Below are 22,936 nucleotides of genomic sequence, written 5' to 3' on the forward strand. Positions count from 1 at the left end.
TAGTCCAGAAAGAGGAGGTTTTCAGCTAGTCTAGGCTGTGGTACAAGCAACTCTTTCTATCTTTATGACCTAGCAGATCTATTTGTGCTACAAGTATCTTTGACAGATTGGGATGCTATATAGAGCATGTGGCAAGTGCCTGTGAACCAAGTAAGAATCACAACCAAACTTCAGTTTCCTAGTTAGAAAACCAAAGATGATAATACCTCATGTATTTTGTATTAAGCATTATAGTATACAAATTACCTCTAATATATTTGATCTTGTTTAATTCTCACAACACGGCTATGCAGTTTGTACTGTGTTTGGTGTATTTCCGAACTTCTATCAGAACATGTTAGAGAATATATAAAGCAGAGTAAGGTTTAAACAAAAATTAGAAGTAGTTGCTACATAACAATAATAATGGTAACGTCGCAAACAACCATGAGATTAATTTCCATTTCCTCCACCAACAGAACGGGCATATCAAAAATGTATATACTTGGGTGTGAGTCCCATTCTTTGTCTCTCCTCTCTCTGCCTGATATTCTCATGAGTGGTAAATTGCCCAAAATGTTAACAGTGGGATGGGATAAAAATAAAAGCTAAGAGTCTTGTGAATTCCCAAACCAGATAATCAACAACTAAAGAAGAGTAAACACGACTATAGAAAGCAACAAAGCAATTGATTGAGAAGTCAGTATAGTATTGTACTTGAAGAGCACAGCAACATCCTACTTTTAACAGTAAGGTCCTACTGTATAGCACAGGGAACGATATTCAATATCCTGGGATAAACCATAATGGAAAAGAATATAAAAAAGAATGTATATATGTGTATAACTGAGTCACTCTGCTGTACAGCAGAAATTAACACAACACTGTAAATCAACTATACTTCAATTTAAAAAAAAAATAAAAAATAATAATTCCATAAGTCATCCCCAAAAAATGAGCTCTAGCCTATCTTTCTCCAAAAGAACACTCAGAATTAAACTTTAACCTTATATCCACCAAAGTTTTAAATTATTTCTTTTACTAGTTCTACTGGCATGTCACTTGTTTTTGTGAGCAACAGTTGTAGTAGATGCAGTACTAGCCTGGGAATCATCAGACCTGAATTCAAGCTCAATTGACTCACTGTGCAACAATGGGTAAGTTACTTACCCTCTCAGGGCCTCATCTGCAAAATGAGAATATTGAGTTACCTAACTTCTAAGGTTCCTTTCAGCTGTAACATTCTTTGGCTGCCTGATTCTAGGATTGATCAGGCAGTGATCCAAGACAATAAGAGAACCCTTCCTTCAAAACCAAATCAATTAATCTTAGGGTGATTTTTGTCTGCTCTCATCAAAATGTGGGTGGAGAAACCAAACGTATTCCTCCTTCCAGAACCAGAACGATCAGTTACCTCAAGTTAAGTACATAAATATTTTAAAAAATGCATTGATGGCAAAATACAAATAAGAGCTAATCAAGACCAAAAGCTTTAAATCTTTCTAGTTTCAATTGTCTTCAGAATTTCCAAGGAGATTCTTCAATGAAATGGTCCTTTCAAATATTATCCTCCAAAAATATTTACTAAGCTTCTGTTGTAGAGGGCAGAACACTTATTACATGAGAGGACTAAACTTGAAATCAGAAGATCTAGACTCAAGTTTTATCTCTGTCACTTACTGAGTGACCTTGGAAAATTCACTTAACCTCTATCAACCTCTGCTTTTTCAACTATAAAGTAAGAATCATATAAATAGAAATATGAATATTTATGTCGAAGTTAATTAATGAACATTAATTTTAACTAGTATATAACTGATATTAACACGAATTTTCAATAGAAAATTAACATTTTCTGAGCATTTCTACATGCCACATACTGTCCCAAATGCTAGGTATACTAACCTATTTAATTCTCACAACAACACTCACGTGGTAGAAACCATTACTATCCCCATTTTACATATGAAAAAAACAAGGGACGAAGATATAAAATAACTTATCCAAAGCTATACAGCATGTAAGCAAGTATGAGTCAGCTGGGATTTGAATTCAAACAATATGTCTCTAGCCACTAGACAACAGCTTCTACTAAAAAAGCTGGTTGGAAGAATATAAAGATAATACACACTGAAGGTACAATATAAGTTATAATCCTTAATAAAAACTTACTATCCTTAAAACAACAAAAAGTTAAAAAGCCACTATTTTCTTGACTTCTAAAAGTTCATGGTTGAAAAATTAAACATTAATGTACATTTCAATGCTCAAAGGAAAGAAGATTTTTATTTTGTTTTTAATTCTGGAGCACTATAAATGGATTCTGATTAATAATAACGTGTCTTAAAATTGTTGCTACGTATTGTGCCTAATAATAATGCACCATATGTGTCTTAAAATTTACAGTTTCAAAATTATTTCAGATCCTTTATATTACTAAAGCCTCACCATGACCCCATAATGAGTAAACTGAGACTCAGGAATGTTTAGTGCTTGCTTAAGTTCATGCTTTAAAGCACCATGGCGAGACCTTGAAACAAAGACTTCTGACTCCACAGTGTTACACTTTGGAATATACCATAGCTACAGCCAATTCATTTCTTCAGCCATTCAATCAGTTATTCATTCAAAAAGTACTATACTATGTACTATAAAATAGAACAGATAGTAAGTCAAACAAAAAGGTCTTCACTTTCACTAAGTTTACAGTTCCAAATAATAATAAGCATCTGGTCTTTGGTCTTCTGTAACTATTCTGTTGGCCTTCTTCACCATTTCTATGAGGAGTATTCTCTCTGTGTGTATGCATAAAAATGCTTTCCTTGTATTACCAGTAATATTTCAACAAAGTGCCAATTGATGATGTTCTGAAAACAGCTATTGAAATAAGCTGGCCATGCCTCTATATCATCTGGTTCCCTTCCACTTATATGAAAGGAAAAAAAAAAGCAAATAAGAATTTAAAATATAGGACAAATACAAAAAAAAATTATATGTAGATTTTAAACACAAATATATCAATAAATGTGTTAAGTATAAATGGACTAAATATTACAAATAGAGATAAAAATACTCTGGATAAAGAAAACAACTATATATATTGCTTATAAAGACAAACTTTACATTTAAGAGCACAGAAAGACTGAAAATAAATGGTCTTTTCAACTATCATCAGCCAAAAATATTTACTGAGCCCTATGTTGTAGAAGGTACAATACTTATTAATTTAATGAAAAAGTTTTAATAGGAAAGCACTATCAAAAAAAAGCTAATGTAGCTATATTTATCTCAGACAAGGTAGGCTTTAAATAAAGAAACGTTACTAGAAATGAACAGAGATATTTCATGATGCAAAACAGGTAAGTCCATCAACAAGATACAAAAATCTTAAAAGTATATACAACTAACAATAGATCTTCAAAATATATAAGTAAAATTTGACAAAGTAAAAGAAGATAGAGACAAATTTAGAAATATGGTGAGAAATTTTAACATACCGATACCACAAACTGAGAAAAACCAAGATAATATTCAGAAAGGATTTAGACAATTTGAAAATGTGATTTAAAAGGATATCCAGGGACAGGAGGCAAGATGGCGGAAGAGTAAGACGCGGAGATCACCTTCCTTCCCACAGATACAGTAGAAATACATCTACACGTGGAACTGCTCCTACAGAACACCCACTGAACGCTGGCAGAAGACGTCAGACCTCCCAAAAGGTAAGAAAATCCCCACGTACTTGGGTAGGGCAAAAGAAAAAAGCAATAACAGAGACAAAAGAATAGGGATGGGACCTGCACCAGTGGGAGGGAGCTGTGAAGGAGGAAAGGTTCCCATACACTAGGAAGCCCCTTCGTGGGCGGAGACTGCGGGTGGCAGAGGGGGGAAGCTTCAGAGCCACGGAGGAGAGCGCAGCCACAGGGGCACAGAGGGAAAAATGGAGAGATTCCCGCATGGAGGCTCGGCGCCGAGCAGCACTCACCAGCCCCAGAGGCTTGTCTGCTCAGCCGCCGGGGCGGGCGGGGGCTGGGAGCTGAGGCTCGGGCTTCGGTGCTAGCCGGGAGGGAGTCCGGGAAAAAGTCTGCAGCTGCCGAAGAGGCAAGAGACTTTTTCTTGCCTCTTTGTTTCACAGCGCGCAAGGAGAGGGGATTCAGAGCGCCGCCTAAACGAACCGCAGAGGCGGGCGCGAGCCGTGGCTATCAGCGCGGACCCCAGAGGCGGGCGTGAGCCGCGGCTATCAGCACGGACCCCAGAGACGGGCAGGAGATGCTAAGGCTGCTGCTGCCGCCACCAAGAAGCCTGTGTGCGAGCACAGGTCATTCTCCACACCGCCCCTCCCAGGAGCCGGTGCAGCCCTCCACTGCCAGGGTCGGGAGATCCGGGGACAATTTCCCCGGGAGAACGCACGGCGCGCCTCAGGCTGCTGCAACGTCACGCCGGCCTCTGCCGCCGCAGGCTCGCCCCGCATCCATACCCCTCCCTCCCCCCGGCCTGAGTGAGCCAGAGCCCCCGAAGCAGCTGCTCCTTTAACCCCGTTCTGTCTGGGCGGGGAACAGATCCCCTCAGGCGACCTACATGCAGAGGCGGGTCCAAATCCAAAGCTGAACCCCGGGAGCTGTGCAAACAAAGAAGAGAAAGGGAAATCTCTCCCAGCAGCCTCAGAAGCAGCGGATTAAAGCTCCACAAACAACTTGATGTGCCTGCATCTGTTGAATACCTGAATAGACAACAAATCATCCCAAATTCAGCAGGTGGATTTTGGGAGCAGGATTTATTAATTTTTCCCCTTTTCCTTTTTTTGTGAGTGTATATGTGTATGCTTCTGGGTGAGATTTTGTCTGGATAGCTTTGCTTTCACCATTAATCCTAGGGTTAGGTCCGTCTATTTTTTTTTTTTCTTTTTTTAATTAAACAAATTTTTTTTCCTAATAAATGTTTTCTTAATAATTTTTTCCTTATTTCCTATTTTTAGAAATTAAAAAAAAATTTTTAATAAGTTTTTTCATATTTATTTTTAAAAATTAATTAACTTTTTTTCTTAATAAATTGTTTCTTAATTTTTTTCTTATTTTTATTATAAAAAATTAATAAATCTATTTTTAAAAAAATAAATTTTTTCTTAATAAATTTATTCTTAATTTTTTTTCTTATGTTTTATTATAATAGTTTTATTTTATTTTATCCTCTTTCTTTCTTTCTTTCTGTTTTTTTTCTCCCTTGTATTCTGAGCCGTGTGGATGAAAGGCTCTTGGTGCTCCAGCCAGGCATCAGGGCTGTGCATCTGAGGTGGGAGAGCCAACTTCAGGACACTGGTCCACAAGAGACCTCCCAGCTCCACGTAATACCAAATGGCGAAAATCTCTCAGAGATCTCCATCTCAACATCAAGACCCAGTTTCATTCAATGACCAGCAAGCTACAGTGCTGGACACCCTATGCCAAACAACTAGCAAGACAGGAACACAGCCCCATCCGTTAGCAGAGAGGCTGCCTAAAATCATAATAAGGCCACAGACACCCTAAAACACACCACCAGACGCGGACGTGCCCACCAGAACGACAAGATACAACCTCATCCACCAGAACACAGGCACTAGTCCCCTCCACCAGGAAGCCTACACAACCCACTGAACCAACCTTAGCCACTGGGGACAGATACCAAAAACAACGGGAACTACGAACCTGCAGCCTGTGAAAAGGAGACCCCAAACACAGTAAGATAAGCAAAATGAGAAGACAAAAAAACATACAGCAGGTGAAGGAGCAGGGTCAAAACACACCAGACCTAACCAATGAAGAGGAAATAGGTAGTCTACCTGAAAAAGAATTCAGAATAATGATAGTAAAGATGATCCAAAATCTTGGAAATAGAATAGACAAAATGCAAGAAACATTTAACAAGGACATAGAAGAACTAAAGAGGAACCAAGCAACGATGAAAAACACAATAAATGAAATTAAAAATACTCTAGACTGCATCAATAGCAGAATAACTGAGGCAGAAGAACGGATAAGTGACCTGGAAGATAAAATAGTGGAAATAACTACTGCAGAGCAGAATAAGGAAAAAAGAATGAAAAGAACTGAGGACAGTCTCAGAGACCTCTGGGACAACATTAAACGCACCAACATTCGAATTATAGGGGTCCCAGAAGAAGAAGAGAAAAAGAAAGGGACTGAGAAAATATTTGAAGAGATTATAGTTGAAAACTTCCCTAAGATGGGAAAGGAAATAGTTAATCAAGTCCGGGAAGCACAGAGAGTCCCATACAGGATAAATCCAAGGAAAAACACGCCAAGACACATATTAATCAAACTGTCAAAAATTAAATACAAAGAAAACATATTAAAAGCAGCAAGGGAAAAACAACAAATAACACACAAGGGAATCCCCATAAGGTTAACATCTGATCTTTCAGCAGAAACTCTGCAAGCCAGAAGGGAGTGGCAGCATATACTTAAAGTCATGAAGGAGAAAAACCTACAACCAAGGTTACTCTACCCAGCAAGGATCTCATTCAGATTTGATGGAGAAATTAAAACCTTTACAGACAAGCAAAAGCTGAGAGAGTTCAGCACCACCAAACCAGCTTTACAACAAATGCTAAAGGAACTTCTCTAGGCAAGAAACACAAGAGAAGGAAAACACCTACAATAACAAACCCAAAATATTTAAGAAAATGGGAATAGGAACATACATATCGATAATTACCTTAAATGTAAATGGATTAAATGCTCCCACCAAAAGACACAGACTGGCTGAATGGATACAAAAACAAGACCCATATATATGCTGTCTACAAAAGACCCACTTCAGACCTAGAGACACATACAGACTGAAAGTGAGCGGATGGAAAAAGATATTCCATGCAAATGGAAATCAAAAGAAAGCTGGAGTAGCAATTCTCATATCAGTCAAAATAGACTTTAAAATAAAGACTATTACAAGAGACAAAGAAGGACACTATATAATGATCAAGGGATCGATCCAAGAGGAAGGTATAACAATTGTAAATATTTATGCACCCAACATAGGAGCGCCTCAATACATAAGGCAAATACTAACAGCCATAAAAGGGGAAATCGACAGTAACACAATCATAGTAGGGGACTTTAACACCCCACTTTCACCAATGGACAGATCATCCAAAATGAAAATAAATAAGGAAACACAAGCTTTAAATGATACATTAAACAAGATGGACTTAATTGATATTTATAGGACATTCCACCCAAAAACAACAGAATGCACATTTTTCTCAAGTGCTCATGGAACATTCTCCAGGATAGATCATATCTTCGGTCACAAATCAAGCCTTGGTAAATTTAGGAAAATTGAAATCGTATCAAGTATCTTTTCCGACCACAACGCTATGAGACTAGATATCAATTACAGGAAAAGATCTGTAAAAAATACAAACACATGGAGGTTACACAATACACTACTTAATAACGAAGTGATCACTGAAGAAATCAAAGGGGAAATCAAAAAATACCTAGAAACAAATGACAATGGAGACACGACGACCCAAAACATATGGGACGCAGCAAAAGCAGTGCTAAGAGGGAAGTTTATAGCGATACAAGCCTACCTCAAGAAACAGGAAACATCTCGAATAAACAACCTAACCTTGCACCTAAATGAATTAGAGAAAGAAGAGCAAAAAAACCCCCAAAGCTAGCAGAAGGAAAGAAATCATAAAGATCAGATCAGAAATAAATGAAAAAGAAATGAAGGAAACAATACCAAAAATCAATGAAACTACAAGCTGGTTCTTCAAGAAGATAAACAAAATTGATAAACCATTAGCCAGACTCATCAAGAGAAAAAGGGAGAAGACTCAAATCAATAGAATTAGAAGTGAAAAAGAAGAAGTAACCACTGACACTGCAGAAATACAAACGATCATGAGAGATTACTACAAGCAAATCTATGCCAATAAAATGGACAACCTGGAAGAAACGGACAGACTCTTAGAAATGCACAACCTGTCAAGACTGAACCAGGAAGAAACAGAAAATATGAACAGACCAATCACAAGCACTGAAATTGAAACTGTGATTAAAAACCTTCCAACAAACAAAAGCCCAGGACCAGATGGCGTCACAGGCGAATTCTATCAAACATTTAGAGAAGAGCTAACACCTATCCTTCTCAAACTCTTCCAAAATATTGCAGAGGGAGGAACACTCCCCAACTCATTCTACGAGGCCACCATCACCCTGATACCAAAACCAGACAAAGATGTCACAAAGAAAGAAAACTACAGGCTAATATCACTGATGAACATAGATGCAAAAATCCTCAACAAAATACTAGCAAACAGAATCCAACAGCACATTAAAAGGATTATACACCAGGATCAAGTGGGGTTTATTCCAGGAATGCAAGGATTCTTCAATATACGCAAATCAATCAACGTGATACATCCTATTAACAAATTGAAGGAGAAAAACCATATGATCATCTCAATAGATGCAGAGAAAGCTTTCGACAAAATTCAACACCCATTTATGATAAAAGCCCTGCAGAAAGTAGGCATAGAGGGAACTTTCCTCAACATAATAAAGGCCATATATGACAAACCCACAGCCAACATTGTCCTCAATGGTGAAAAACTGAAACCATTTCCACTAAGATCAGGAACAAGACAAAGTTGCCCACTCTCACCACTATTATTCAACATAGTTATGGAAGTGTTAGCCACAGCAATCAGAGAAGAAAAAGAAATAAAAGGAATCCAAATCAGAAAAGAAGAAGTAAAGCTGTCACTGTTTGCAGATGACATGATACTATACATAGAGAATCCTAAAGATGCTACCAGAAAACTACTAGAGCTAATCAATGAATTTGGTAAAGTAGCAGGATACAAAATTAATGCACAGAAATCTCTTGCATTCCTATATACTAATGATGAAAAATCTGAAAGTGAAATTAAGAAAACACTCCCGTTTACCATTGCAACAAAAAGAATAAAATATCTAGGAATAAACCTACCTAAGGAGACAAAAGACCTGTATGCAGAAAATTATAGGACACTGATGAAAGAAATTAAAGATGATACAAATAGATGGAGAGATATACCATGTTCTTGCATTGGAAGAATCAACATTGTGAAAATGAGTCTACTACCCAAAGCAATCTACAGATTCAATGCAATCCCTATCAAACTACCACTGGCATTTTTCAAAAAACTAGAACAAAATATTTCACAATTTGTATGGAGACACAAAAGACCCCGAATAGCCAAAGCAATCTTGAGAACGAAAAATGGAGCTGGGGGAATCAGGCTCCCTGATTTCCGACTATATTACAAAGCTACAGTAATCAAGACAGTTTGGTACTGGCACAAAAACAGAAATATAGATCAATGGAACAGGATAGAAAGCCCATAGATAAACCCACGCACATATGGTCACCTTATCTTCGATAAAGGAGGCAATCATATACAGTGCAGAAAAGACAGCCTCTTCAATAAGTGGTGCTGGGAAAACTGGACAGATACTGTAAAAGTATGAAATTAGAACACTCCCTGACACCATACACAAAAATAAACTCAAAATGGATTAAAGACCTAAGTGTAAGGCCAGACACTATCAAACTCTTAGAGGAAAACATAGGCAGAACACTCTATGACATAAATCACAGCAAGAGCCTTTTTGACCCAGGCCCTAGAGAAATGGAAATAAAAACAAAAATAAACAAATGGGACCTAATGAAACTTAAAAGCTTTTGCACAGCAAAGGAAACCATAAATAAGGCCAAAAGACAACCCTCAGAATGGGAGAAAATATTTGCAAATGAAGCAACTGACAAAGGATTAATCTCCAAAATTTACAAGCAGCTCATGCAGTTCAATAACAAAAAAACAAACAACCCAATCCAAAAATGGGCAGAAGACCTAAAGAGACATTTCTCCAAAGAAGATATATAGATGGCCAACAGACACATGAAAGAATGCTCAATATCATTAATCATTAGAGAAATGCAAATCAAAACTACAATGAGATATCATCTCACACCAGTCAGAATGGCCATCATCAAAAAATCTAGAAACAATAAATGCTGGAGAGGGTGTGGAGAAAAGGGAACCTTCCTGCACTGTTGGTGGGAATGTAAATTGATACAGCCACTATGAAGAACAGTATGGAGGTTCCTTAAAAAACTAAAACTAGAACTACCGTACGACCCAGCAATCCCACTACTGGGCATATACCCTGAGAAAACCATAATTCAAAAAGGGTCATGTACCAAAATGTTCATTGCAGCTCTATTTACAATAGCCAGGACATGGAAGCAACCTAAGTGTCCATCATCGGATGAATGGATAAAGAAGATGTGGCACATATATACAATGGAATATTACTCAGCCATAAAAAGAAATGAAATGGAGGTATTTGTAATGAGGTGGATGGAGTTAGAGTCTGTCATACAGAGTGAAGTAAGTCAGAAAGAGAAAAACAAATACAGTATGCTAACACATATATATGGAATCTAAGGGAAATAAAAAACGGTCATGAAGAACCTAGTGGCAAGACGGGAATAAAGGCACAGACCTACTAGAGAATGGACTTGAGGATATGGGGAGGGGGAGGGGTGAGATGTAACAGGGTGAGAGAGTGTCATGGACATATATACACTATCAAATGTAAAATAGATAGCTAGTGGGAAGCAGCCGCATAGCACAGGGAGATCAGCTCAGTGCTTTGTGACCACCTAGAGGGGTGGGATAGGGAGGGTGGGAGGGAGGGAGATGCAAGATGGAAGAGATATGGGGACATATGTATATGTATAACTGATTCACTTTGTTATAAAGCAGAAACTAACACACCATTGTAAAGCAATTATACTCCAATAAAGATGTTTAAAAAAAAAAAAAAAGGATATCTAGTTCTAATTACGGAACACTTTTGTAGAACTACAGAATATATATCCTTTCCAAAAGAACATGGTACATTCACAAAATTGATCATATGTTGATCCATAAGGAAGTCTCAACAAATTTCAAAGGAATTTATACTATATTGCATATGTTCTCTTATCCCAGTGATAGTATTTTAAACTAAATCATAATCAATATATGTCAATCAAAATTTGTGGGATGTAGCTAAATCAATTCTAAGATGGAAATATATATGTACACATACACATAGATTGATTTTCATTGATTTATACATAATATAAAATGTATTCTGAAAATCAATTATCTAAGCTCCTACTATAAGAAGCTAAAAAGTGGGAATATATATTGAAACAGCCACTATGGAGAACAATATGGAGGTTCCTTAAAAAACTAAAAATAGAACTAACATATGACGCAGCGATCCCACTCCTGGGTATATACCCAGAGAAAAACATAATTCAAGAAGACACATGCACCCCAACGTTCATTGTAGCACTATTTATAATAGCCAGGACATGGAAGCAACCTAAATGTCCATCAACAGAGGAGTGGATACAGAAGATGTGGTACATATACACAATGGAATATTACTCAGCCATAAAAGTAACGAAACTGGGTAATATGCAGAGACGTGGATGGACCTAGAGACTGTCATACAGAGTGAAGTAAGTCAGAAAGATATAAACAAATATCGTACGTTAACGCATATATGTGGAATCTAGAAAAATGGTATAGATTATCTTATATGCAAAGCAGAAATAGAGACAGAGACATAGTGATCAAACGTATGCATACCAAAGGGGAAAGGCTGGGGGATGGGATGAATTAAGAGATTGGGATTGACATATATACACTACTGATACTATGTATAAAATAGATAACTAATGAGAACCTACTGTATAGCACAGGAAACTCTACTCAGTGCTCTGTGGTGACCTAAATGGGAAGGAAATCTAAAAAGGAGGGGATGTATGTATACGTATACCTGATTCACTTTGCTGTACAGTAGAAACTAACACAAAATTGTAAAGCAACTGTACTCCAACAAAAACTTAATTTAAAAAAAGGAGAGAACAATGTAGAGAATCCCATTTTAAAAAACAAAAGAGTGATACTTTCAAACAAAAAAAGTGGAAGGAAATAAGACAGGTAAGAGGAGAAAATCATATAAATTTTTAAATGTATTCTACAGAAAATTTAAAACACGAAGAGATAGTTTTTTTGAAAAAGACCTTTAATATGAACAGACTCCAGCAAGCTCATACAGAAAAAATAAAAATTAAGAAAACACATTTAATAATATCAAAAATTAAGAGAGACTAGTACTACATGTCCTTTACAATCAGACAAGAAGAAAAAAAAAGCAACAAACATATTGTAAACTATCTATGTCAATACATTTGAAAAATAGATGAAATGTATAATTTCTTATAAAAACACAGTTTATTAAAACTAAAATATGAAGCAATATAAAATGTGAATTATTCAATAACTACTAAATGGACCAGATCCTTAATTTTAAATGTTCCCACAAAAAAAAAAAAAATTCCAGTCCTAATGATTTCACTTCTGAACACCTATAAACTTATAAGAAAGAGTTAATCTCAAGCACATTTTTCCAGAGGAAAAAAGGAAACATTGCCCAATTCATTTTATGAAACCAGGACAATATTGATACCAAAACATGACAAGAATATTACAAAAAAAGGAAACATATAGGTAAATCTCTTTCACAAGCCTAGATGTAAAATACTAAAGAAAATACTAGCTAATTTAGTCCAATCATCAATAGAAGAGATGACGGATCATGAAAAGTTGGAATTATTACAAAATAACATTTAAGGATCATCAATCCAAATAACACATTAACAAAATAAAGAACAAATAGGTGATCGTCTCAAAAGCAGAAAAAGTATTTGATAGAAAAGCAACGTCTCTACTTCTGGCTCAGACATGTTGAAGTAACTATAAAGAGACTAGCCCCACTGTCAAGAATTTTAAAGCTGGGAAAATATATTAAACAACTGTTTTCAGACATTAGGAAATAGACAACATGATACAGCAATCCATGAGAGAAGAGACACTCACAAGATGAGCTCCCACAATAGGACTGACTCCACCACGGAAAGACTTCCCAACTATGTCAGGAAACCAGACACCAACCAGACTAAAGAGATCCTGTGAGCTGTGTGTACAGAAATAAAATTTGAAGCTGTTTCAGCAGCTGAAATCTGAGAGTAGGGCATTAGAAAGGAGAAAACTATACAAGATGGTGGTAGTGAGGGGGTAACCCAGAAAACTCTAGGATCATGTCTTGTACGTCTGTGGCTGAGGGCTAGACAGCACATGCACAGGGTGAAACTACATTAGATTTATCAAAGAGAACTTACTTCAGTGTTGAAAGAAAAACAGAGATACAGTAAGTTCCCTACATATGAACGACTTACATTCCAAGAGCACATTCGTAAGTCCAATTTGTTTGTAAGTCCAACAAAGTTAGCCTAGGTACCCAACTAATACAATTGGCTATATAGTACTGTACTGTAATAGGTTTATAATACTTTTCACACAAATAATGCATAAAAAAACAAACACCAAAAACAAAGAAAACATTTTTAATCTTAGAGTACAGTACCTTGAAAAGTACAGTACAACAGCTTGCATACCGGGGCTGGCATCGAGTGAACAGGCAAGGAGAGTTACTGACTGGAGGAGGGGGAGGAGGTGGGAGATGGTAGAGTTGAAGGATTTCAGCAATAGGAGATGGAGGGCAAGCTGCAATTTCACTCACGCCTGACGTTGATGGCACAGGTTCTGGTTCCTTGCTGGATTCAATTCTATCTACTCTCTTCAAAAAATGATCCAGTGATATCTGGATAGTAGCTCTTTTTTTCTCATCATAGATGACATGGTAGCATTGGATTGCATTCTGAACGGCTGCTGCAACCTTCCTGTACCGTTCTACGTTTGGGTCCTGTGCCTCAAAAACTAACAGTGTCCCCTTAAATAAAGAAAATCCCCTTACCATTTCCTGAGTCACGAATCTCTTCAGTTCTTCAGTTACTTCTTCCTCTTGTCTCTCTTTGTCCTTTCTCTGGGCCTCCAATTCCATCAAGTTTTCATTAGTAAGCTCCTCGTGTTGCACAGCAAGGAGTTTAATGAAGTCGTCCTCTTGAAGATCTAGCTCCAGCTTCTTGCTGAGAGTCACTAAGTTGCTGAAGACCTCTCTGGACTCCTTATCCACCTTCTCAAATCCACAAAAATCGTGAACAACCTGCGGGCAAAGGTTTTTCCAAACCCCATTCATGGTGACAGACGTAACCTCACGCCAAGCAAAGTCAATGTTTTTCATGGCCTTGTAGATGTTATAGTCCTTCTAAAATTGTTGCAAGGTTGTTCCTGATTCATCACTTGCCTTTACTGCCTGACAAAAAGTGTGACGTAAATAATATTTCTTGAAAGTCGCTATAACTTCCTGGTCCATAGGTTGGAGCGACACCGTATTCGGTGGCACATGCACTACTTTGACATTGGGATGAAAGTCGTCCATGAATGGGGGGTGGCCCAGAGCATTGTCAAGCAGCAAAAGAATGTTGAATGGGATGTCCTTCTCCAAGCAATATTTCTGTACCTCTGGGATAAAGTGGTGGAAAAACCAGTCCTGGAAAATGGCCTGTGTAACCCAGGCTTTGGGGTTACTCTTCCACACAACAGGAAGAGAGCCTTTGGCTATGTTTTTAAGGGCTCTTGGGTTCTCTGAAAGATAAACTAAGAGAGGTTTTAGCTTCATATCACCAGAAGCATTGCCACCAAACAACAGAGTTAGCCTATCCTTTGCTGCTTTATAGCCTGGCATCAACTTTTCCTTCTTACTGATGTAACTTCGGTCTCGCATCCTCTTCCAGTACAGTCCTGTCTCATCCACATTAAAAACCTGCTCGGGTAAATGCGTGCCTTCATCAATAATTTCTCGAAGCATTTCAGGAAATTCCTGGGCAGCTACCATATCTACACTCGCTGCCTTGCCACTTACTTTTAAATTGTGAAGGTTGGCACTAGCCTTGAACCGATGAAACCAGCCATGGCTGGCACTAAAAGATGCAGCCTCTGATTCTTCACCATGTTTCTTCTTCAAGTCTTCATAAAGGCTTTTAGCTTTCTCTTGAATCAGCATTAAGCTGAGTGGGACCCGATGCTGATGCTGATCCTGCATTCACACACTGAGAAGTTTCTCCATCTCCTCCATCACTTTTCTACGCTTCCTCAATATTATTGTTGACATCATCAGCACAGCAGACTTCACATGTTCCATAATCTTGTCCTTGTTCTTTAGAATCGTGCCGATGGTTGAATGATTCATGTTACAAGAACGAGCAACGTCTATCGTCTTTTTGCTTTGCTCCACTCTCTTAATAATTTTCACTTTTGTTTCCATCGTTATCACTTGGTGCTTCTTAGCAGTACCAGCTACATCACTGCTACTTTTATGTTTGCTTCCAGACACCCTGGACTTGAAGTAAAGATACTGTATTACTGTACTCTACACAGTACTGTAAAATACACAAAAGCACAACTACTTGTAGAGGATGCAAGCATGTGACACGTACACTAGACACGTGAACTAACTTACATGATTGGACATGTGAACGCACGCTCACAACTTTGAAAGGTCACAACTTGAAGGTCTGTATGTACGGGACTAACTGTACTAGAGATGGTGCAATGCTGGGTAAGACGGTGTTGGGAGCCCAGTACAGCTAAAGTGGAAGAACTTTTAACACCTCAGACATAAGAGTCAATTGAGATACCAGAAGGGACATACCTTAGAAATAAGAACCATGTCCTAAAGAAAGAACTATTCTATATTTTCCCTGAAAACCAAGCTCTGATAAAACCTTCATGTGTGAGAAAGTTTGGACCCAAGTTAGAGTAGTTCAGAAATACCTAGGGATTCTGACAAATCTATCTCAATAAAATTTAAAACCATGCTTACAGAAGTTTAAGGTAATCAGCCTTGAAATGATCAGTAATTGAACTGACTTCTATAATAAACACCAATTTGCTTCAGAAGAGGATAACAGAATCCATTCTCTAAAAGGTATCATCTATTCTATCCATTACACAATCTAAATTTACTAGATACTTTAATTAATTAGCTAATTAATTAATTTTAACCCTTAAAGGAGTGGAGAGAAGCAATTAATACATATCCACAGTGAGATTCAGATGTACTATTTAGCAGACAAAGACATTTTAAATTGGCTGTTATAGTCAAAGAACAAAAAGAAAACATGTTACAGGAATTAAAGAAAATTATCATTTTCATGTGTGAGTGGATAGGAAATTTCATCAGAAAAATGAAAACTTTTAAAAAAGACCAAATAAACATTCTATAACTAAAAAGTACAGTAACTAAGATGAAAAACTAACTTGATGGGCTTAACACCAAATTAGAGATGGTAAAGAGTCAGTGAACTTGAAGATGGATCAATTTTAAAGTCATATAATCTGAAGAACACAAAAAATAAATGGAAGAAAAATAAACAGAGCCCCAGAATAAGCCAAAAATTCCCCAAATGTAATAAAAAATATAATGAATTAGATATCTTAGAATCTCAGAAAACCTCATACAGGATAAATAAAAAGAAAAAATAACAAGGAATGTGTGAGTCAGTATATAAATGGATATTCTCCATTTCATTATTTGAGCACTGGAGTTCTTAGGCCAAAGATTAAATCAGTTTTTTAAAAAAAATTCCTGGGAATTCCCTGGTGGTCCAGTCGTTAGGACTCCACGTTTTCACTGCTGTGGGCCTGTGTTCTATCCCTGGTCAGGAAACTAAGATCCTGCAAGCCGTGCTGCGGGGCCAAAAAATAAAATAAAATAAATTTCCTGTTTTATTTTCTGTTACCACATTCAAAATATGAGAAAAGGATTGAGGAGACCCAAAGAATATGTACCTCAAGACCTAGGCTGAAATGTGCAGGGACATTTTTAGAAAGCAGGTGAGTAAAGGGACTTTACTCATCTCTTATGAAAACTCAGAAGAACCTACATACTGTTTTGTTTTGTTTCAATTTTTTAAATTGAGGTTTAGTTGATGTATAATATTAAGAGCTTACAGACTGTTGATGATACTAGGTAATTTCCTGTGTAGGAAAAAAAAAATTATCTCCTTTAAAATTTATATTGGAAATATCTCATTGAAACCATTAAGATTTCTCTACATGTTGTCAGGGAGTGGCCTAAACATAATGAGTGTTCTAATAATGAACGGTTATCTGTGGGTGCTTATATAAAGTTGATAATCACCTTAACATAAAGGAAAAAGGATGATGAAGAAAAGACTATTCAAACAAGACTGATATTAGCTGGCAAGTACAGCATTTAATGGAGAAGTGTACTTACCTAGAAATTGGAACACTTGACAGCTGATAACTATCCTTCAGAGTCCTTCATGGCCTCTGTTCTGGCATAAATCATCTGTGAACATGCTTCAGGCATCACAAGACAAACTTTTCAGGGTCTTATGCATTCTTAGTAAGATGAGTTTCCAGACAATTTATCATGATGTAAGACCTTGGATTTTGATGTTCTTGTACAAATGAGTAAATCACTAAATTTCAATTTAAAGAGTCCATTGAGGGAGTTCCCCGGTGGCCCAGTGGTTAGGACTCTGCACTCTCACTGCTGTGGGCCCAGATTCGATCCCTGGTCAGGGAACTAAGATCCCACTGGCCATGCGATGCGGTCAGTAAATAAATAGTCCACTGAGTTTTACCCACATTTAATTCAATCAGATTCTCTTGTTTAAAAAGTAAATGACTGGTATGTTTTTTAAATTATCCTGACAGTGTATAACATAATGTCCCCTTTTCCAGGGATTCTTGATAAAACTCTGTATGTATTACAAGATACATGGGACATTCGTGGTGGTCCAGCAGTTAAGACTCTGTGCTCCCAATGCAGGGGGCCTGGGTTCAGGGAACTAAATCCTGCATGCCACAACTAAGAGCCCACATGCCGCAACTAAATATCCTGCATGCCACAACTAAAGATCCCCCACACTGCAACAAAGATCCCACACGTGGCAACGAAAATCCCACATGCCACAACTAAGACCTGATGCAGCCCAAATAAAAATATTAAAAAAAAAAAACAACAAGAAACAGAGATTATTGAGTCTTCCATGGTGCCACAGTTACCCAATATGGAGGCAATCATGAGAAATGAAAGTCCTTAGAAGGAGAAGGGAAAAGAGGGCTCATGGTGAACTTCTTTGTTCCTCATGATGTGTAAACCTTTTATTATCAGAAAATCCACCCATATCTAGTGCTTGTGGGATTACATGCTCTGCTTAGTTAGAATATTGATTAGTAAGGGGAGAGGTGAATACAAATTTTAATTTTAAAATTTTCTGATAGTAATTATACTTTGTACCTCTAGTAAATATGAATAAATATTGAGTTTTGTATATTTTCATTTATTGAAAATATAGGAGTCTTTTTATTTGGGTCTCATTGTTTTTGTAATTAAAGAGAGGAACAGGGCTTCCCTGGTGGCGCAGTGGTTAAGAATCTGCCTGCCAATGCAGGGGACACGGGTTTGAGCCTTGGCCCGGGAAGATCCCACATGCCATGGAGCAATTAAGACTGCATGCCTCAACTACTGAGCCTGCGCTCTAGAGCCCACGAGCCACAACTACTGAGCCTGCGTGCCACAACTACTGAAGCCCGTGGGCCTAGAGCCTGTGCTCCACAATAAGAGAAGCCACTGCAATGAGAAGCCCACGCACCACAACGAGGAGTAGCCCCCACTCGCCAAAACCAGAGAAAGCCTGCCCACAGCAACGAAGACCCAAAACAGCCAAAAATAAAAATCAAATCAATAAATTTATTTTAAAGAAAGAGAGGAACAAGCTATCTATTAAAGCAGCAAATGCCCCAAAACCAAAAAAGAAAGAAAGAAAAGAAAAAAATACCTCAGCCTAGGCACATAATTGTCAAACTGATAAAAACTATATATAAGTAGAAAAGCTTGAAAGCAACCAGAAAAAAAGCCATAATACACACAGAAGGACAACAATAAGAATGTCCATTGACTTCTTTTCAGAAATAATGGAGGAGAGTAAATGACATTTCTAAAGTGATGAAAGAACAAAATTCGCAACCCATAATTCAATATTCAATAAAATATTCTTAAAACTAAGGGTAAAATAAAACATTCTCAGATAAGTAAATGAAAGTTGACAAAATTTATTGCCAGCAGATCTTCACTACGTGAAAAGCTAAAAGATGCACAATTATATTAGATCAAATTCATATCTATAAGAATATATAAACAACATTAAAATAGTGAATAAGCATGTAAATATAATATACTATTTTTGTCTCAAAAGTTTCTTAAAGGCAACTGACTAAAGTTGTTTTTTAATGACATCTTAAGGGAGGGTTGCAAAGTATGTAGAAGGAAAATATATGACGACAACAGCAACAAGAATTGGGATGGGTAAATAGAATTAAACTGATGCGAGGTTAGTAGAATGTAGAAAGAATAAGTTTTGAGTTAAAAAAAGGTAGTAATTACAAAGTACACAGTGTGAAGTGTTAAGGGTGAAATGGGAATATATTGACTCTGAAATGGCTTGATGAGTTATCAAGCTATGGAAAGACACAGAAGAAAATTAAATGCTTGTTAATAGTCAAAAGAAGCCAATATGAAAATGTTACATATTGTGTGATTCCAACCATATGACACTCTGAGAAGAGGTAAAGTATAGAGATAATAACAAGATCAAATGTTGGGGGATGGAGAGATTAATAGGCAGTAGAGGATTTTTAGGGCAGTGAAAATAGTCTGTATGACTACAATGATGAATACTTGTAATTACACATTTATACAAACCAATAGAAAGTGCAATACTACGGGTGAACCCTAATGGACTTTGGGTTGATTATCATGTGTCAAGTGGTTCATCAATTGTAACAGATATACCACTCTGGTGGGGGACATTGATAATGGGGGAGCCTATGCATGTGTGGCGACTGCGTTATTTGAGAAAGCTCTGTACGTTCCTCTCAATTTTGCTGTGATCTAAAAGTACTCTAAAAAAATTTTTAACAAAAAATTTTTAAAGAATTTGGTAAGTTATAACTGCATATTTTTAGTTCTAGAGAAACCATTAAAATAAATATAAATTAAAATAAATATAACCATTAAAATAAATATAAATAAAAATAAATAAATATAAAAAAACCATTATATAAATGGTTTATAAACCATTAAAATAAATAAATTATATTTATTTCTTATATTTACTTTATATTTATTTATTTATTATATTTACTAAGAATGCAATACAGAAAATATATAATACTAAACAAAAATTTTATTAACCCAAATGAAGGCAGTAAAAGAACAACAGAGTAACAAGAAACAGAAGAGGCAGTAAGAAAATGAATACCAAGATATTTCATTTAAGTATAACATATCAATAATTACACTAAAATAGAACAAATATATAAATAAACATTCTGATGAAAAGCAGACATTGCTAGATTGGAATAAAAAGCCAGATCCAAAAGACAAAAATAGTCTGAAATTAAAATAATTTTTAATTTTTCCTTCTTCCACCTATGAAAAAGGAGTGATCCATATTTAGACATAATCAAACTGTCAAAAGTCAAAGACCAAAAAACTCTTGAACACAGCAACAAACATCATAGCAACTCATTATGTTCAAGGAATCCTCAGTAAGATTAACAACTGAGTTCTCATCAGAAACATGGAAGTCAGAAAGCAGAGGGATAACATATTCAAAGTGCTGGAAGAAAATATGTGATAGGCAGCAGAAATACTCTTCAAAAATGAAGACATTAAGACATTAGCACATAATCATACCTGCCCTACAAGAAAAACTAAAGTATGTCCTTCTAGCTGAAATGAAAGAACATTAGAAAATAACTGAAATCCACATGAAGAAATAAAGAGCAACAGTAAATGTAACTAGATAGGTAAATATAAAAGACAGTATAAACATATTTTATGTCTGTACATATTTTTTTCTCCTACATATAGAAGACAACCACAAACCACACAAAGCAGTAATTATAAATCTGCATGGAGTGTACATAATGTATTCAGATGTATCTTGTATGACAATAAATATATATGTATATTATTGAAATTAAGTTGAAATTAATTCAAACTAGACTGCTATCAATTAAATTATATTCATTGCAATCCCTAGGACAACCATTAAGAAAAGAAAATTTAAAATACAGTAAAATCAGTAAGAGGGGAATTAAACAGTACACTAGATAATACTTATCTAACACAATAGAAGGCAGTTATGGAGGAATAAATAGGGAGGGAGGCATAAACCACTTAAAGGCAATAGCAAAATGATCTTGGCTTATCAGTAATTACAAAAAATGTAAGTGGATTAAACACTCCAATTAGAAGGCAGTATATGTCAGAATGATTTTATTTTTAGTGAGCCAACCATATGCTGTCTACAAGAGATGTATTTGAGATACAAACACACAAATAGGTTGAAAGTAGAAGGAAGGAAAATAATATACCAAACAAAGCAAAACTGAGCTGGAATGCCTATATATACTATCAGAAAAATTGACTTTAAGACAAAAATTATTAGTACACACAAAGAAGAATATTTTATAATGTAGAAAGGGCAATTCATTAAGAAGATATAGCAATTACAAATATCAATGCACCTAACAAGAGTGTCCCAAAACAAAAAACACAGAAACAGTCAGAATTAAAGGGACAAATAGACAAGTCAACAATAATAGCTGAAAACTTCAATATCCAACTTTATATAATGAATAGAACAACTAGAATATCAACAAGGAAATATAAGGATTGAACAACACTAAAACAGCTAGATATATAGAACATTCTACTCAACAGTAAAATATACATTCTCCTCACGTTTACAGGTATATTTTTCAGAAAAGACTAAAACGTAGAGCATAAAACAAGTCTCAATAAATTTAACATGAAGGAACTCATGGAAAGTATGCTCTCCAAACAAAATAGAAGGAAATTAGAAATCAATAACAGAAGAAAATTTAAGGAATTCAAAAACATGTAGAAATTAAACAACACTTTCCTAAATAACCAAGAGGGTGAAAGAGGAAATCAGAAATGAATTTATAAAATACCTTAGCATGAATGAAAACAAAGCTACTATCTATCAAAAGCTAAGGATGCGGGGCTTCCCTGGTGGCACAGTGGTTGGGAATCCACCTGCAACGCAGGGGACATGCGTTTGAGCCCTGGTCCGGGAAGATCCCACATGCCGCGGAGCAGCTAAGCCCTCATGCCACAACTACTGCAGCCCGCGCGCCTAGAGCCCGTGCTCCACAACAAGAGAAGCCACGGCAATGAGAAGCCCGCGCACCTCAATGAAGAGTAGCCCCCACTCACCGCAACTAGAGAAAGCTCGCATATAGCAACGAAGACCCAATGCAGCCAAAAATAAATAAATAAATAAGTAAATAAATAAAAGCTAAGGATGCATAGAAAGCAGTACTTACGCATAAATATATAGCTGGATATGCTTATATTAAAAAAAGAAACATCTTAAAGAAATAATCTAATCTGCTAATATTTCACCTTTTGAAGCTTAAAAATAAAGCAAACTAAACCCAAAGAAGGCAGAATAAAGGAAATAATAAAGGATGGAAATAAACGAATAACAGAAAAACAGTAGAGAAAATCAATAAAACCCAAAATTGTTGTTTTATGTGATCAATAAAATAGACGAATCTTTATCTATATTGTCTAAGAAAAAAAGAGGATATTAAATGCATAAAATCAGGAATTAAATAGAGGACATACTATGACCAATTGTATGCTAACAAATTAGATAACCTAGATGATATTAGGAAAATTCTGGGAAGACACAAACAAAACTGACTAAAGAAGAAATACTAATATCTGTATAGACCTAAACAAAAATACTGATTTAATAATCAAAAAACTTATCAACAGGAAAAATCCAAGTGCAGATGTCTTCACTGGTA

The 22,936-nt window shown here is 36.3% G+C and overlaps 1 protein-coding gene across 1 annotated transcript in view; it reads right to left on the bottom strand.

Annotated features, from left to right (window-relative positions):
* The window catches only part of AGBL4 (AGBL carboxypeptidase 4), a 1,261,847-nt gene that overhangs the window by 1,144,931 nt on the left and 93,980 nt on the right, over positions 1–22,936 (bottom strand). The window lies entirely within an intron of this gene.

The sequence above is a fragment of the Eschrichtius robustus genome, chromosome 3 (assembly GCF_028021215.1).
Source record: "Eschrichtius robustus isolate mEscRob2 chromosome 3, mEscRob2.pri, whole genome shotgun sequence".
Classification (NCBI taxonomy): domain Eukaryota; kingdom Metazoa; phylum Chordata; class Mammalia; order Artiodactyla; family Eschrichtiidae; genus Eschrichtius; species Eschrichtius robustus.